Below are 20,120 nucleotides of genomic sequence, written 5' to 3' on the forward strand. Positions count from 1 at the left end.
ATAACATTATTAAAACAGACCTGTTACATAAGAGTAAATAAAAGTGGAAAGTGAAATAAATAAATTACAAGGAGACTCGACAGGTCTCTTGTTTGATAATTCTATAACGCTGCTAAATTAAAAAATAACTCCTGATAACTCTGCCGATGGCTAGCCATCCGACGGAGTTATCAGCAGGCTGGAGACTGCCTATAAATTCGGCAGCCACTGGTGGGCGGGGGCAACATCAATCGCTGAAGCACTTAGCGCCAGCATATGATAAATGTACCGCAATATATACAATAGGTAAATATTAATTTAATTTGAACAATTAATCATTTTCTTGCTTCATTATTGCTCAACTTGGCAACAACACTTATTCTCCAGTATAACACATTTATTTTGATACTGCATTTGATTTTGTGGATGATGATGCTTTGCTCTATTGGCCTGAAGGATACTCTGATTTTCTATGATCTGACCGCACTTTTATTTTCTCCTTTTCTGGATCTCTTTCTTCTCCTCTTCCTCTAAATGTTGGGCTTCCTCCAGTCATGGATCCTCTTCTATTTTCCCTCTATACTGCCCCCATCAGAGAAACAATCAGCAGATTTAGTTTCTAGTATCCCATTTAACCCTTAAAATATGCTGAGTGTTTGCAGCAAACACACTTTGCCAACATCTGTGGTTGGCGCTGACATTAATTGTGGGTGTTAAGCATTAAAATGCAGATGGAAAAACCAATGAAGGCTTTTAAACAGCCGGTATTGTGTGCATGTCATCATCTTGGATGGGATTGTCGGCTGCCTAACCATGAGACTCCAGGGGCTGTAATTTAGACAGATCCTTAAGAATCTGTCAGTGACAGACCAACATAGATCATAAGAAGAATGCCCATATACCTCAATACAGTGCTATATTCTAGGAGCCGTCGTACCTAATATCCTAGGGAGTGTAAAAATACAGTACCTGTACAGTACCGGTACCTGTTTACATCATACAGTAACTTGTTTGTTGACCTGTTTGTTGATGCAATATTGTTTCGTAAATGTTCGTAAATGAAAAGTCATAGCTTTTTCTTTGTGCACCATAAAAAAAGGAAACAACTGGGAGGGAAACAAGGCAGGGTGAGTATGTCTTGGCAGCCAAATTTACTATAATCTGTGCCACAAAAAAAGCTTATTAATCTAGGCATGTTATATATAAACATAGTGCACATTTAAATTAAGGCTATATATAACATGTACTTTATCTGCATTCGTCTTGTATAATCACAACAAAATGTATCAGGAACTATTCAATAAGCAAACTGAAATTCATCTCATTAACATGAATGTTTAATTCATATTAAAGTCAGATCTACAAATGCAAAATGCAGCTTTCATAATGTTTTGATTGCAAAATGTTTGATGAATGATTGCTTTATTACATGCTAACATCTCTGAGTACCTTCATTCTGAGTGAAGCAATATGGTAATAATCTTTACCAACGCACGACTGGTATTTCAGATATTTCATTAAAGAAATGATTAAAAATATTTAATCATAGAATGTATAAAAAAAATCTTTGCATGTTCTTTTAAATATTTAAAATACAATATGAGCATTTTTTTAAAAAAAATTCATTGATTAAAGCATGTTTATTTTGTTTAGACATCAACCATCTAAAAATACTAAGGACTCATGCACACAATGATTTAGGAAGCATGCTTACCGTATTTTTTACAGCTAGCAGAGACCCCCTTTAGGAAGGATACTTACCATATTGTCTACAGATAGCAGACACCCCCTTTTCTTTCTATGAGCTCAAGCTTAAAGCTTAAATACATGATCCAAATGCCAGGGAATCAAAAAGTTACAGCAGGTACTATTCCTGCTTGTGTCTTCATTTCTTATCAGCGGATTAGTACTGCTCATATGCTGATGACATACAGTAGGTAAACAATGGCCCAAATAATTGTCTTGTGCATTACAAAACTCACACGAGTCTCTAAACAGTGAAATAAATTAATGGAGACTTTAGTTTCATTTGTATCTATTATAATTCTAAATCATCATACTCATCAAATAAAAGCTAAATTTACATCTATTGACAAAAACAGAATGTTTGGATTTTCCAAATTAGTCTTTGCATATACTGTATATGCTTCCTGGTGATACTGAGAAGAAACATGTATAGATACAATGCCAGGCACTGGCCATCCATGTAGTGGCAGGTGTAGGCTTTACTATAAGAATGATTATTTATGTTAGTAAGGATACAGTTACACAGCGACAACTTGAACACAAAATATACTTAGGTTTCTTGTGTCTCTGTATTTAATTTATGCACATGGAAAATTTATCAGGCTAGTCCTGCTTTTCTTTTTTCTATTGTTTATGATACAATGTTTTTGTTGCTTTTTAAACAGGTTTCAATTAAATATATTTTGCTACAAGACGAACTCTGTGGCATCTTTGTTGGCAATACAGATTTGCAGTGTTAGGGTAGTTGGATCTTATGTTGTATTTGAAACTATCATTTAAGGTTGACATTTTGTGTATTTTATTTTACTGTACTGAATTTTAAATGATAACTTTTTGTAAACACACTTCTTTTGCTACCTTTAAAGGCAGTCCCCATAACATCAAACATGACTTTGAGGAAGCCTAATGACATTATGCGGGATTAAAGACCAGTATATCTATTCCAGAAGGAACAGTTTCCCAACTGTAGACAGCACTGTTTCAATGTGGTTGCATCTCTTCAGTACATTGTAGGGAACTGATTTAGCTGAGTGAGGAGAGGCTTTTGACTAGGGTCAGAAAGTAAGAGTTCTCCTTACAGAGAGTTTGCCAATTAGGGCCTCCTTATAGATGTGTTGAGGCTTATAGCCATTGAATCTCCAGTAGGCAATTCTGGAAAATATGCAAATAAGTTTCCCAGGATGGGACACTGAAAATCACACCTCTTTTTATAAAACCTATATAAATTAGGTATCCCTGTGATTATACCAACCCAAAGAATAAAGAAGACATGTCATTTGGGGTGCACAGGGAAAGCTATAAAAACAAAAAAACTTACAATTGTCCCACAATCATTCCTGACCCCTACTGGACACCCTGGATTAATTTGTAACACTTAGATGTTTTTCCATTACAGGCAGTCCCCAGGTTACATACAAGATAGGGTCTGTAGGTTTGTTCTTAAGTTGAATTTGTATGTAAGTCAGAACTGTATATTTATCATTGTAATTCCAGCCAGAACTTTTTTGGTCTCTGTGACAATTGGTTTTTAAAAATGTTGGATTGTCATAAGAACCAGGATTAACAATAAAGCTTCATTGCAGACACATGTGATAACTGTTATAGCTGTTTATTGTAGCCTAGGACTCAAGTACAATAAATTACCAATATCTAGTGGTCCGTTTGTAACTAGGGGTCCTATGTAAGTCGAGTGTTCTTAAGTAGGGGACTGCCTGTACTAGAGATAAGCACATTAGTTAAAATCCAGTTCTGGACCTGGATTTTATCTGAACTTTACCTGAATAAAAACCATATTGAAGTCAATGAGGACCCACATTTTAACACACAGAAATGTATGTAAAATGGGGATAGTAAGCGCTATTGGGTTGAAAAATGGTAGGAATAACAAGGCAGTTGCCCTGCCCACAACAGGCTAGGAAAATAAACCAAGAAGGTAGTGGAGAAAGTAGTGGAGTATTGGAGTGTTAGATAGATAGATAGATGATAAATAAATAGATATGATATAGATAGGATATACATAGATAGATAGGAGATAGAAAGATATTAGATAGATAGCTGATATGAGTAGATAGATATGATATATATATATATATATATATATATATATATATATATATATATAGGATAAATAGATATGAGATACAGTAGATAGTTAAATATGAGAGATAGATATAGTCTCATTGGTCAGCAGCGAGCACTTGTGATGAGGTGACATCTTGCTGATTGTAGTTTTTTTGAGAGCTGGAAACCATGGTTGCTATGGGACAAAAGAGGTACTAAATGAGGACCAAGAGGCAAAATACTTTGAGGAATGGTTCCCAGGGACACCTGAAGCAGAATTATGTTTTTTAGGTTTTTTTGCTCAGAATGACAGTTACACTTTAAAGTTGAAGATCCCGGTCCACAGCTCCCTGATGGTGTGTGTCATCTTAAAGACGGATGAGTTTTGAGAAATGGCTTTCTGCCATTTCCCCTTTACTTTGCTGGTGCTGTGGGAATTGCATTGACTGAATGAGGAAGCAGGAGGGGAGCCAGCGGAGGCAAGGAGTGAACCTGGATGGAAGCGAATGTGAGTCTGAGAACTTCCTGCTTCAGGAACAGCTGCTGCTACATTAACCCAGTGGAGATGTAATGTCTCTTCCCGTGCTTACTGGTCCCTGTGTTAGTTGTGAAGTGCACCTGAAGAATAATAGCATTGCACAGTGTACTTTTGATCTTGTCCACAACCTATTTGTGCAGGGCAGGGACTGTCTGCCGGAAAAAGAAATTTCTGAACCACTTAATCAAATGCAAAATCAATAAGTGTGTATCAGCAGTAGGAAGATGTAGAACAGACCTGGAATAAGATTTTGCCCAGAAGAATTCAGGTAATTTCAAAAGCCAAAATTTACAAAATACTCAAAATCAAAATCTAGATTTTTAAGGAGAAAAACTGCAAAAATGCAGTTACATGACAATAATCTGCATAACAAAGCATATACTAAATAGTTGAAAGTCAAATTTATATTTTAGGCAAGATTTTATTGTAAGCATACTATAGTTACACTTGAGTCAAAAATCATTATGGGATCGTGAACTTTGGAAAAGACTGTTGAGAACTCTTGTAAATGTCCTTTAGATAGCAAGGTGGCAGTCAGTGTTTAAAAACAAGACATAATTTGTCACTTGTTTTGATTTATGAAGCCTTTCATGGTTCTCAGTTCATAGAAATTATATATTTATTCGTATTTAATGGACGCATAACCAAGGTGACTTTCAATGTATTGAAATAACCTTTCCCGCATTTACTAGTAGCATTAAGCCTATGGGAACTTTTTAGCCAGTTACCAAAGATGGGTTATGAATTATTGAAATCCCAAAAGACATTCTCCATCTGAAAGTATGATGCACTCATATTTTAAGGTTTAAGATAAAATATCTTTGACTATAGTAATCGCATTTCTGCTGGACTTCCCAACATTTTCGGGTATTGCACGGCTGGGACAGGAATTTAGAAGGGGATTGTGTAACACACGATCAGATTTTCGGCGGCGGTCATGCGACAGAAATTGGGGGGCAGGCCATCGGACGATCTGACGGATTAGGACTGAGCACGGGATTTAACTTTAAAATAGTGTCGCAAGACATGCACTTACATACACCGGGAAGAAGATGGTGAACTCCAGCGGACCTGAGCAGGGAAGCGACACATGCAGGATATCGGGCGCACGATCTTAGTGAATCGGGCCAGAGTGCATTATCGTCGGAACAATGCACTTCGGGTGAACTCCTCGGACAGGTAATTAAATGTTCCCCACTGTCTCACATTTATTAAACTTTTTTTCAGGCAAAATTAGACAGAGAAAAAAGTCAAATTGATAAACATTGTCTTAGTGCGGGTTCAGTATAACTTGCATTTTCATAGGATACATCTCAATTCATTCTTTCAGTACAGAATTTTGTGTTTTGTGTTGAGTATTGTGAACACTATCTATTACATAACACAAAATGAATACACTTTATAAATACATGTGCACACAGTTTACAATGAAAGAACGTGCAAAGCCAGAAAAAAAACTGGTGCAGGGCCTTTAATAAATGTGGGCTAATGTTTTGGTTTAACATGTCAGAAAGATTTGGTCTCTAACTAGATGCACAACAATGTCCCCATTGGTCCCGAATCTTTGTTTAGCAACAACAGATAGATCAGTTTTTATACATGAGTAACTTGTGTAGAGTGTTTTTTAAACATTTTTACTGAAAGCAGTTTGCACAGCCATTTTGTCTTTGTGATCTGCAATATTGAAATATGATCCAGTGCCAAGTACTGCCAATGCTTTTTCCGTGCAGTTAAAGCAGTGAAAAAAATGGTTATAGAGTTTGATGATCAAATACCATCCAGTAGAACATGTAATTGGCTTATACATAAGGTAGCTCAAGTATGGAAACTGGTATTACTGCATTAAAGTGAAACATACAGTATCAGAAGAGATTTGGGCTGTGTTTTAGGGCTGTGTTTTAATAATGAAAGTCTCCTATTAATACTACAATACTACTGTTACAATGTAATACACAAGAGCATATGATGTATAAATGTATAAGAAGAAATTGCCTAATGTCATGTCATGCCCTTCTGTGTTGGCTTGCACCACACAATTATATTGTATTATTTATTAGTGCTGAAATCTTACTCAATCTTACTTACCGCTCAATAATCTCACCAGATGAATGAAATAACAAAGCCTGTGCACTGATCTCTTCCTCTCTCTGCTGTCCCAATAAGCGTTACTGCAGAACCTTGAGTGGTTTAAGGATCAGTCACATGCTTCCTGCATCAATAAAAGAGCTCTCATGCTGCCAGCTCGGTAACAAGAAGTTTGTCATTGTGTGTAGCAGAGTTAAAGGTGTTGCTTTATTAGAATAGCAGTGTAATATATTTATGTATGAGAAGTGCTATGTGTGTAGCTGTGCTTGTATAGAAGAGTTGTATGTTGATGTATGAGAATAGCAGTACTGCATGTGTTGCTGTATGTGTATAACAGTCATTTCACACAATATTTTTTGGTTCAAGAAACAACAACAAACTTTTATAATGCACATTTCTTATATTGAAAGGTGGTCCGCTGTATTTAGAGTACCATGGCGGTGTGAACCAGAATTTCTGCATTATTGAGAGTTTTGAGGGAATGAGCTCCTAAACAGCTAACCCTTTAGATTGAGTGCAGAGACTACTTCCAGATGGTAAATGGTCAGTTAGGGTTTCTTGCAGTCATCAGCTTACCAGCTTAAGACACTGTTCATTTTAAGTAATACTTTCAATAAATATGAATTTCTGAGTGGTTGATGCAGGTTAAGGACTATAAGAAACGAAAGTTCAGCTTATCGAACAGAGAGATACATCAACCCTTCAGCCACTAAGCATACAATAGGAAGGATACTCCAGCACGTCCAAGGGATAAGTAAAATCCCTTCAGCCACTAAGCATACAATAGGAAGGATACGTCCAAGGGATAAGTAAAATCGCTTGCAGTTTATTGATTCCATTTAAAAAGGAACATGTAACATCACTTCATGGATAAGGACACAGGAACAGTGTGTTCTTATCCATGAATTGATGGTGCATGTACCTTTTTAATTGGAATCAATAAACTGCAAGTGATTGTACTTATCCTGTGGATGTGCTGAAGTATGCTTCCTACGGTCTGTGGTTAAAGTACAGCTGTAAAGTATAAAAACATTTGCCTAACTCTCCACTAAGCAAAAATAAGCAATTCTCTAATTTACTATAATTAGAACCTCTTTTACAGCTAGCAGAGGTTTTACCTTGCCCCTAATCTCCATTTGCCATGCTTTCTGGTTGCCATGGGAAACCATATAGTTCAGCTAAAGACAGGCTTGTTAAGAGGGCCTATAGGACCTGTAGTGATGTCATAAGGTTGGCAAATTACAAACATGCCATCCTACATCATTTGAAAGTCCTAAGTGTTCTGGCATGAGACCATCAGTGATGTCACAAGCATATGACTCCTCACATGCTTCACATCCTCACATTCCTCAAATCGGCCAATTACAAACATGCTGTCCTGTTATGTCTACCCATATCAGGAATAGCTGAATCTGAATCTAACGTTAAATGTACCAGATATATCTTAGGTTAGGAAGAAGCCAGCAGCATGATGCAGGTATCATTGGAATTGTTATCAAAGGCTCTCTCCAGCTGTGCTAAAACAGTTTTTTTTTCAGTAACTTTAACTTTTCAGTTATGCTTTAAGGATCAAATCAGCAATTTTAGATGGGTATTTAAGGGGTATTCCGGGAATATGAAAGTCTGATACAAAAACCCATAATGCTATAAATAAATTAATGTAACAAAACTCAATGATTTTATAATTCATAATGACCTCTCTAAAGGATGCAGAGTTATCACCAAGATGGCCACCACTGGAAACTACAAGTCCCAAGATCCTTTAGTTCTTAATAACTCCTCCTACTTCTTATGCTCTACTCCCAGTGATGATCTAACAGGTTTTCTTGCTCTGTTACCATAGTAATGATATGTAACTGCCATCCCCAAAACACTGGCCATACTGGATGCACTGCAGCAAACCGACTACAGACAAATCACATGATCACATGACCTGCCCAGGCAGCTGCAGGACATGTGATGTAGACATGTGATTAGCGGATATCTTCTGTCCTGTACCTTCTCCACGTGGAGGAAGTCAATGGACTGATTAAAGGGCCAGTACTATTTTAATTCTTCATAACAGTGTATTTCCACATCATTTTTCTGCTAAGGGGAGCAAAATTTTAAATAACAACTAATTACATATTAGCTTATATTTTACTGACTCTTTTGTATATGAATTATGCTGATTCCTGGAATACCCCTTTAAGCTAGGTAACTAAAACATTATTACAATGTGCAAGTCAGTGAATATGCAATAGAACTAGGAAGGGCAAAATGCTGGAAGTACAAAATTGACAACAAAATCTGTTGAATGTACCGCCAAATCTTTGAAAGCCACATGTCAATGAAAATGCTAAAGTTATTGGCTGGTTACTTTTGCTGCTGCTTAAATGGATATTCCCATCTGGGCATACAGATTTAATTAATCTGACTATTTGAATTCAATTTTACTTTGTTAAAAAAATGTACCTGTGTGACAATAACTTCCATAAATATAGTCATGTTATAGCTATAACTATACTTGGATAAGACCACTACACTCTGGCAGTGGTGACCACACTTGCACTATTGAGGTACTCCAAACAACCACCTAGATTTATTGTTCATTACCACAGGATGGCTGTGAGACATGCAGTAACTTCTTAGAATTTCATATGCAAAAACAATTTATGTTCTTTTTGTAATCACTAAAGGTGATTGTATCCAAGGAGAGAAGTCCTCAGTTTCTAAGGGACCATATGACAAAATTTCTGGAAAATTATCTCCACACGGATAAATTTTTTCTAAAAATATCATCCGATTGAAGAAATTTATTTATACATATGGCAGATGAATTGAATTAAATTTCATAAAAAAGATTTTTTTTCTTGCATTGCAATCCACAATAATTAGACAGCTCACATTGAAAGTCAATTTGGCCTGCAGGTTTTTTTCACATAGTAAATTGATGTGATTATTTACTTTGCTTCTATGGTAAACTCAGTGGCATTTGAGACAGGTAACATACATCCATTCCACTCTGTCCCAGAGCTATCAGTTTCAAAAGCAGAATTCTATTCTGCTGTTCTCCTTTCTAACACTCATCCAAAACAACCTCATCATGCAGTTTACCTGCCTTATTTTTGGTATTATTCAACACTTTGTGGTTTAGTTAAGACTTGAACATTTAACTGTTTTATGTGAAAACCTTCTTGATTTATTTTTATTAGTGCTGCAAGTCTGGTTTAACTCTGTAACATTTCATTAGCAATCTGTAGGGGATTGTTTATAGTACTTGTATTCTAATAAAATGTTAAACATTGTTTCTACAAACATCAATGTTATCTAGGACTCTTGTATTTTTAATGTATCATTAAACAAGTGTGTAATGGAGCCCAGAGAAAAGTTACTGCCAAAAAAACTAAATTATGTAAGTTAGTAGAAGGTATTATACAATTAGCAAAGTGATATCTGCTTATATTTAACATTAGCTTTTAGGCTTTAAGAGTTGGCTTCATTTTTAATCTAACCTGAAGTCTCTGATTTAATGAAAAAATATGGAATAGTTTCTGTAATGTATTTTTGTTCTAAAATATAACTTAGAAATATAACTTACAAAATATTTTCTGCTTGTTCTGAAATCCATGCTAAATTATCCACAATGATTATGTTATCTACGTAGAAACTTCCATAACCACTAGAGATGGGCACAATGATAGAGCCAGCAGCAGCAGGAGGTCAGAGAGTGACACAATGACAAATTCTAGAGGTGGCGGCGACATGGTAGGCCACAGTGTGGCACAATGATAGAGAGTGGAGGTGCAGGCAGCAGCAGCAGGAGGTCAGAGAGTGGCACAATGACAAATTCTGGAGGTGGCAGCAACATGGTAGGCCACAGTGTGGCACAATGACAGAGTTTGAAGTTTGAAATGAATTGGAAGTTTGAAATGAATTGGAAGTTTGAAATTAATTCAAAGTTTCAAAATTTAAATTTAAATTTGAAGATTAGAGATGCCACATGCATCATTCATTATAATTTCTCTGAAAATGTTATGTCTTTGCCAAAAAAGAACTGAAATTTGGGGTATACAGCTCCCCCAAAATGGACATTCTTTACTTGGAGCAAAAATCAGTCCAGCAACTATGTGGGTTTTACATCGATTTCTTGCTATTAACTTCAGCAACAAAAAAGAGCTGCAATTTGGGGTATATAGATCCCCCAAAATGGACACCCTGGGAATGGAGCAGAAATCACTATAGAAAGTTTGCGGTTTTTACACAGAATTCTTCCTATTCACGTCAGCAACAAAAAAGAACTACTATTTGGGGTATAAAGATTGACCAAAACAGACACCCTAGGATTGGAGCAGAAATCACTCCAGAAACTATGGATTTTACACAGAATTCTTCCTATTCACTTCAGCAAAAAAAAAAAGAACTGCTATTTGGGGTATACAGATCCTCCAAAAGGGACACCCTTGGAACAAAAATCACTACAGCACAGTACAGTACAATCAGCTGGATTTTACAGGCAGCAGATGCAGTGTGAAGTGCAGAGATTGAAAATGGCTGTCTGTTTTTATAGGGCTGTGTAACATCACATAAGCCTGCCGGTCACTTATAGGCTTACAGGTCTAAACATGTGATCAAGGGTGTTCTTTTCTCCTTCCCAGAGTTCTCTGCACCATGTAACACATTGTGCACATTTTGGTAACAAAGGAGGGAAAAAAAACTTAATTCCCACTAATCACTGTAAACTTCGCATTCGTGATGAATCAAAGTTTTTCTGAAACTCTAACTGAATTCTGATTCATTAGAATCAATTCGCCCATCTCTAATGACCACCAAAATGATATATATCTCTAAGCAGCAAAAAGACATAAAATAAGTAATAATGTATATACATATATGATGAAATTTATCAAAACTCTGACCAAAAGCTCTGAGATCCATGTTTTATGATTAATTATTATGATTATGATTAATTATTACAAGCAGGGTTTTTCATTAGTTTGATACTAGCTGTACTAACAAACATACAGGGGGACATGTTCAGTTTTGCCTATCCTGGCAGACGCAAATTTTGGTTCCTTTTTGAGACTTTGTTGCAAATGTCTCAAATCCACATGGACACAAGCCACGTGAGGGGGTTATATGCAGGAGTGGACACAAGCCAAGTTAGGGGGTTATATGCATTGTGGCATTTTTAAGCACTCTAGTCACACCCCAGGGAGATGATGACATTGCATTTACAAAACGTATAGTAAATGCGATGTTAACACGTGCATTAATATCGCATTTATATTGCATTTTGTAAGCCAGATGTTAACAGTAATGTAATTAGGCAAATCACCCTCCTCTGCTGTTGTAATTGGTTTCAAAATGCAATCAAAGCACAATTAAAATGCTCACCCTTACAAGTAACCAATAAATTAAAAAACAGGTTACTGTGCAAAATTTTAAATATTTAAAACATGTGAAATAATTCCAATTTACATGTTAAAATAGGATCCATGAAAAAAATCCTTTGCAGGTGCAGGTTTGCTTCTAAAAAGTCGCAAAAATAAGTAAAAAAAATGATACATAAGGGAAAAGTTGCACGGAACATCTGTGAAACAAAGATACTTAAGGCACACTGCACAAGGTGCAGCAAAGACGTAGGTGTGAAAAGTCATAAAAAGTCGCAAATACAACAAAAGTCACAAAAATGAGGTAATAATGATACACGTCCCCCATAGAATTGGTTCCTGCATAGCATTTGAGATTGTTTGAATACCATTTTTACAGCAAATGTGGAAAAGTTATAATACCTTAACAAAAATCATTCTTTATTGCAGTTTTGTGTGGTTTATGCTGCATTTATATCATATATAAAATTGCTTTTCCACTGTGCCTTAGTAGCGAGAAAAATAATTACCACAAACCATATTTGTATTTACCAAAAAAAAAAATTTAGAACACAGGTGCAAGGAAAATGAGATGATTCATAGATGAGCAGCTAAGCTGATAATAGGTCGAGAATATTAATCCAACTGTGGAAGCTTGAAAAGATTATGTTTATTTTTCAAATCTAGGTTTTAATGAACCAATTAAAATGAAAGATTTATGATACCAAAGATGAGTTTTGCATTCAGTTTATGTTAAAATAAGAGAACATTAGAATGAAAAAAATCACCAAAATAAATACACTAAAACTTCATTCTGGATAGAAAATTTAAACAATATTGAACTCTGAACTAAGGTTTACAAAAGATTCTAGGGGAATATATTAACTTGTGGCACAAGGTTTCTTTTCTGGCGCCCAACTTCAGTGTTTTGCACTTTTTGTTGTGCCACAATGTAGTTGGTGCACAGAAAGAAGAGAAAAAGGATGTCAGAAATGATAGTCCACGTTCAGAAGGTGGTTAAACTGTTGGAAGGCTTGCTTTTTGTTGGTCTACATGTACAAAAATTGTACTAAAAAAGGTGTCAGAAGGATAGAAGGGCAGAAAAAGTGTTTATAAATCTGTTGGAACAGGCACAGAATAAAAAAAAAACCTGGGATTAGCCAACAAAAAACAGGTGCAAAAGCATCAAAACATTCCCCCTCTGTGGTCTGTGGTATAAAATAAAATTCTCAAATAGAAATATAATTTTATAAAACATACAGGAATAAAGCTGTGAAAATCTTGCATTTGAAAGAAATATGCTGTGAAAGACTATTGTATAAACTGCATCTACATAACTATAAAAAGCAAAGTATCAAATCTGCCTGAAGGGAACCTGTCATCAAGAACAGACACAACAAATCTTACTCAACCCCCTCCCTGCTGTGCCTTTGTTGAAAGGTGAAGTGCAAGCATCCCAACTTCAATGTGTCTCCTCCTACCACTAAAATTGTTCCTCAAAGGTTTTGTCCCTTTGTCTATAATGGCCCGCCCACTATCACATGGCTACACCCACTACCAATTGGCCTCTCCAATGGGGAGGAAGGGAGAAGATCAACATTTTCCGAAACAGTGTTTTCTGCTATGTTAAACATGCTTTGAGAGGGATATTATTCTAGTAAGGGCCAGGAGTGGATTTCCTGTCTGTTCAGGTCGAGATTTAAAGAGAGACACAGTGCAGTCAGTCAAAGGAAGGAGGTGTGTTTCACTGGCAGCCTAGAGAAAACATAGTAGGAAAATGGCTGTAAATGATGGATGGAGACTATCGGCCGGCTTGCAGGTGGGGTCAAGTGTGGAAGTCCTATAGACGCCATAGTCATATACGGTGACCCCTGCACACTGTTACCATTTACAGTTGTCATGGTTAGTTTCGTGCAGGACAGAAATGCAGGAAGATAATGGTCTCAGACACCTGCTGGACAGACTTCAGTATGTTGTGCCATCAACTAAGTGGTAAACTGTACAAATGGCTATCCGTTTGCTACCACCATATGTTGAGATGTGGGTTATTCTAGCCATTATAAAACATTGTCAATCAGCATTTGTCAAATAAGGCTCTTATTTAATTGAGCAAAAATAAACAAAACACAGACAAGAACAATATGCTGACAATTCCAATAGCTTCCCTGTGTTCAATTCAGACACTTTGCACAAGAGCAAATCTATGAATGCACAGGTGTTTTTAATAGCAACTATTCCCAGACTAATAGGGGGGTTATTTATCATTAAACCAGCTCATTGGGACAGTTCTATGTCTATTTTTGGAGCTCCACTGACCATCAGATTCATTATAGTGGCTTTAGCCCTTTGACATATGTTCTAATGGTCTATTTTTTTCTGTCTGGGATTTTTTTTTAACTCCCAAAAAAGTTTCAAAATGCATAAACAGTCTCAGCACATAAACCAGCAGGGGACTGGAGTAAGTTTGAGACTTTTTATGAGACTTTTTGCAAAAGTTTCAAGTTATTAATCTGGCTTTGTATGGTGTTGTTCTATGTTTACGCCAGATTAATGAAGAAGTGTATAAAGTACGGTGAGACTTTTTAGCAGTGAAAAGTCTCAAAAACCCTCAATGTGACTACTCTGAGACTTTTCTATGCCAAAAAACCCCAGGAAAAGCAATGATAAATACCCCCCTATAGTCTTAAAAGAAACTCCAAACAGAAAATGAAATTGAAATCTACACAAATAAGCAAATCATAAGAAACACAAACACATAAAGAATGGCTGCAGCGATGCATCATATTGTAATAATTAAGTGCAGGATATGAAACTCGGCACAACCTCTCCTCCGGTTTTGCACACCCAGGTATTGTGCAGGTAATGTTTTTTTCTTGTGGACTTTGAATTTACGACTTTCATTGTGCACCCCATATGACATGTCTACTTTACACTTTGTATTGGTGCGATCATGGTGATACCAAATCTGTATAAGTTTTATAATGTTTTCATTCATTTACAAATATTAAAACCTTCTGTACAAAAAAAAAATAATCTTCATTTTGCCATCTTCTGACGCTAATAACTTTTCCGTGCTTCAGTGTACAAAATGGCAAAAAAAAAGTGGCATTTTCAACTTTGGGTGCTATTATCCATTTCAGGGTTACATTTTGGGCAAAACCATTATATTTTGATAGATCAGACATTTTGGGATATGGTGATACCTAACATGTTTATGATTTTAACTGTTTATTTGTATTTATATCAGTTCTAGGGAAAGGGGGGTGATTAGAATTTTTTAAATTTTTTATTACTATATTTCAAATCCCATAGGGTATTTAAACCCTAGGTTGTCTGATTGATTCTACCATATACTGACATACAACAATATGGCAGTATGTAGAGATTTTCCACAACATCCATTACAATGTGCAAATAGCACATTGCAATTGATGGTGTAAAACAAGACAACCTTGCCTGGGTCCACCATGACTAGGAAGTAAAATTTGTTATGCAGAAATTAAGCCCATTAAATATCTGTTCACCTAAAAATAAATAAAAGCTATTTTTTAAAGTGGGTAGTTAAAAATGGAAACACAAACAAAAAAGGTCTGTGTCATTAAGGGGTTAATATACTCTTATGAAAATAATTTTTTAGCTGCATTAATTAAGATAAAAATCGGTGGCATGCTGTAGGTTTCCTTTTCCCATTCTTGAAAACATATTTGCATTTTCCTTACCCAGAATCCACAATGGAGAGTACATAACTTTTAAGTCACCATACACCCCTGAAAAAGGGTTTTGCTAAAAGCAAACTCGATAAGGAGAATGTATCGGAGCATGTCCAAAACACTGGTCTATAGCAGAAGGCCATTACACAGAATGCAGCTACTCACTGGGGCACATTGTGCACGTTCTACGCAGCTAAAACAGCTTGCACAAGCAGTTATGGAGTGTCTGCGCCATTATTGTGTCGCACGTGATCCTTTTGTGGTGAAGCTGAGGTACCCTCCATACGATACAAATTAGGAGGCGTGGCGTAGGTCAGTCCGACTGATTCGGACTGAGCGCCGTATTTAACTTGCAAATTGTGTTGTACACCGCATGTTAAAGGTGCACCACCAAAAAAAGATTGTGAACTATGTCGGGCCAGTGCGGCGAAGTGATAGATTCATGATTTTTGGTGCACGATCTTAGTGAATAGACGCACACAGCATTGTACACGGACATAGCACTTTGAGTGCAGTTTCCGACTTTAAATGTAAATGTGCCCCAGTGAGTTGCATAAAGACTCACTCTGTTACAGTATACTGTTATTTATTACTTTGGATGTATGTATTTATCTGCTTATGAATACATTTTTAACATTCAAGAAGTAGACAAATAAAGCCAAAATGTCAATTAATTCGAAACTGAAGCCATGGTAATACAGAGATTTAAGTCATCTAGAATTTGTTATATGGAAACACAAAACATGGATCTATTAAGCATATAATAGTACAGAAACTCTCATCTTCCATACTGGTTAAAATGATTAAATAAATTCATGGGAGAAAAAACTGGAGATGGTTCTTATCATAATTCATCTCCTGTTGCTTATCCAGATGGCATAAAATGATCGCTGAAAGCATAAATATGATTTGAATGCACTCGCATTACATTTACTTTGTTTTAAAAAGTTAAATAACTCTTTGGTTTTATAACAGACATGGTTAAATAAAGGTATATTATAAAGCCATTACTCCTGTATTGAATTTTCTGTACAGATAACTACTTTTCTTATTTATCGGTTCTGAAATTACATAGAAAGAAAAAGCAGAAAAACATGTTACGATGCTATTTTCAACTAAATCAAAGAATTAACACTTAATAGTAATGCTGTTACTTTTACTTGTCCTTTTCTTCTTTACACACGATGAAGTGTATATGGCTCTGTAGGTTTTTGATTTGCACTGACCATCTATATTTACAAGAGGTTAATAAAGTATCAGGATTGTTACGCTATGATTTTTGCTTCAAGCAACCAAAGAAACATGGATCAGCTATCTGTTGTGACAATTGTATCTATAGCTTCCATTAAAAAACAGCCCCAAGATATATTTTACGCCAGGCAAGCTATTTTTATAGGTTATAAAGCATAATCAACAAAATGACTATAGTAAAAGAAAAATGGTTCTGTTATTGCAAAGGGTGATTTTTTTTTTTATCATACTGTGTTAAAAACCTTAACTGTTGTAATTTGTTTTACATATACAGTAAATATTATATATGGCAGCTTCACCATTACTGGTACCGTATGCTCTTTATGATATTACTTGGTTTAAGTTTTAATATAGTGCCAATATTATTTGTTTGCAAAAGACTTTGTAATAACATCTCATCAAAGAGATCTCCAGCTAATACATTACTATCGTTGATGGGACACATTTACTAAGAACAGTGCACATTAAACTATGTGCAGTTTGCCTGTGTAGTACATAGAGGACGCCAGATTCCTGACTTCTGGTATTCTTCATAACCCCCTTCACTGCCCCAACAGAATGCACCACTTTTTGGTGCACCTTTAACATAGAGTGTGCGGCACATTTCTTTCATAATTTGCATGATAAATGTGGTGCATAGTCCGACTGAGCAACGAAATGCCCCCTTCACTGCAGAAATTTGTGTGTTGCATGTAGAGTAGTGCAGCCGAAACAAAAACCTGTAATGTGCGACACAAATGTGGCATAGGCACTTAACCCCTTAATGATCAGGCCCTTTTTTGTTTTTGCGTTTTCATTTATCACTCTGCGCCATCCAAAATCCATAACCTTTTTATTCTTCCATGCAGAGAGCTGTGTGAGGGCTTGTTTTCTGTATAACAACTTACACTGCATAGTGACGGTATTTAATATTCCATGCCGTCCGGATGGAATAAAAATGATGGAAAAAAATTTAGGATGGAAAAAATTTCCAAATGCAGTGAAATTGGTGAAAAATGCATTTGCAGCATTTTCTTGTGGGCTTGGATTTTACAGCTTTCACTGTGCACCCCAAATGACATGTCTACTTTATTCTTTGGGTCAGTACGATCACAGGGATACCAAATTTATATAGGTTTTATAATGTTTTCATACATTTACAAAAATTAAAACCTCCTGTAAAAAAAAAAAATCTTTGTTTTGTTATTGTATGGCGCTAAGAATTTTTTCATACTTTGGTATACCTAGCTGTGGATGGTGTCATTTTTTGCGACTTTGTATGACCCTTTCAATGCTACAGTATGGTAGTATATGGGGATTTAACACATCATTTATTACAGTGTGCAAATCCCACATTGTAATAAATGCGTTAAAATCAGACAGCCTCAGTAAGTCTTTGTAAGACTCAAGGCTGTGATAGTAACCGATTGCAGCCCCTCATGACTTCACAGGGGGCAGCAATCAAATCCAATGTAGTGGCTCTCACGCCATACAGGGTGGACAGATACATCACATGTTGGCAATGGCTTAAATGTGCAAAGTCCAACAGAAAATTTTACGCACTGCCCTTAGTAAATGTGCCCCATTTTTTTTTCTACGTAAGTATTTGATATTTTTATCTTTTTTTCCAAAAAAAACTTTAATATACTCTTGGTTATTTAGGCATATAAATAGCATGTGGTTTCCTGTCATAAGGACATGTATATTTGGTTACTTGTTGGTATAGGAACAACATCTGCCTTTGTCTGGGGGTTTGCAGTGTTCGAGTTCAACCTTTGCACCAAGAATCTATAAAAATAACTGACACATTTGATTTTATACCTGCAGCATAAAACCTTTTATACTGCAGGGGTTGTTATGCACCTTTAGAATGGGATATGTATAAATCCATAGATTCAATAGCCTGCTGCAGCGAACCTGTCATTCCAATACTTCTAAAATAAGTCTTTAAATATGTTATGACTATTATTTTGGATTTTAAATGTCCTTTCAGTGACATAACTTTAAATTTTTCATTTGGAAAATTTATTGTAAAATTGTGGGGATTCTTGATGTAGGCTGTGAACTTGAGACAAGGTATGACTCATGGGCTGTAAAATGTAATGATGAATCACATGCATCTTTGTGAATTCCCCTTAAACCTTATGAGACTAAGCTCTTTTTCATTTCTGTTTTTATACCCTTCCTTATAGAAACAATAACTTTCTTATTTTTTCATTTAAAAAAAAACTGCATGAGTGCTTGCTCTTTGAAGCACCATTAGTAATTTTTAATGATCCATGCAATGTACTAGAAAGCTAAAACTTCCTGGGAGCCTTTGAGCTCTAACTACCACATGTGCTCCAACCAATTGGGTAGCATCTTAGTGGTTGAGTGTGTCTGCAATATAAAACACTACATATTCAACATATATGGATAGGGAACAGCTCCATACAGCCTTCCCTACATTTTGATTAGTCGGTACATCACAAGTCAGAAATGGGATCGCTTTACAACTTGCTCATCTTGTTAATACCTGATTGAAGCGGACTTCCTACAGAAAGGAACTCAAGAAAAGAGTCTTTTTAAAGATCAAATTTGCTTGTAAGTTAGGAATCTCCCTTTTGCCATGGGCCTGCTTTGAAAGCATGGTTAAAATGGTGAGATAAATTGTTTAGTTTAGTTATATGGATAGATAAAAATATAGTAGAGTAAGATAATATAAAATGTTGCAAAGTTTTTGAAAAATTTTGAACAGTAAAAGGAAATTTCTATGCTTACTGAACTTCACATGCTATCACACCTGACTCTGCAAGAGTCACAAAGAAATGTTCAAATTTGATGATATTCAGATTTGTGAAATTAAAATTTATGTATAAAACTATAAAATATTTTTAAGCGAACATAATGTTTTCCATTAAATTATCCTTGCTTTCATAACTAAAATAAGCGGTAGACCTCTTCTCTATCCACACCACATGCTCCTCAGCAAAGGTGAGTTTAAGCTTTTGATTTGCTAATGAGAAATTTGGTCACTGCAGAGTGGGCTTTCAATCCAAATGTATGATTAAACAGATCCTTACCCTGTTCAGTGCTGAACTGGAGAGCAATTCCAGCAGCAGTGTTGAAACTATTTCACATAAAGATTCTCTGCATTATCCTGTCCTCTTTGCACTTGACTTTTGAGGGTGACCAGCCTTCTTGAGGGACATGAATGAGTTTGTGATGTTGAAGATGTAAAATTTTAGAATTTACAGACTTTAAATGACCAACTTCTCTTGCTATGGCTGATAGGGTCACCACCTTGGCCTTCATCTGGACAACCTGCTGCCAGAGGGTTTCAGTCACTTTTGAACAACACACCATTTTTGCAAAGTCAGTGAAAACTGGAAAGTTAAAAAGGGTTTGTCAAATAATTAAAAGGGTATTTCCACTGAGACA

The sequence above is a fragment of the Engystomops pustulosus genome, chromosome 1 (genome assembly GCF_040894005.1).
Source record: "Engystomops pustulosus chromosome 1, aEngPut4.maternal, whole genome shotgun sequence".
Classification (NCBI taxonomy): domain Eukaryota; kingdom Metazoa; phylum Chordata; class Amphibia; order Anura; family Leptodactylidae; genus Engystomops; species Engystomops pustulosus.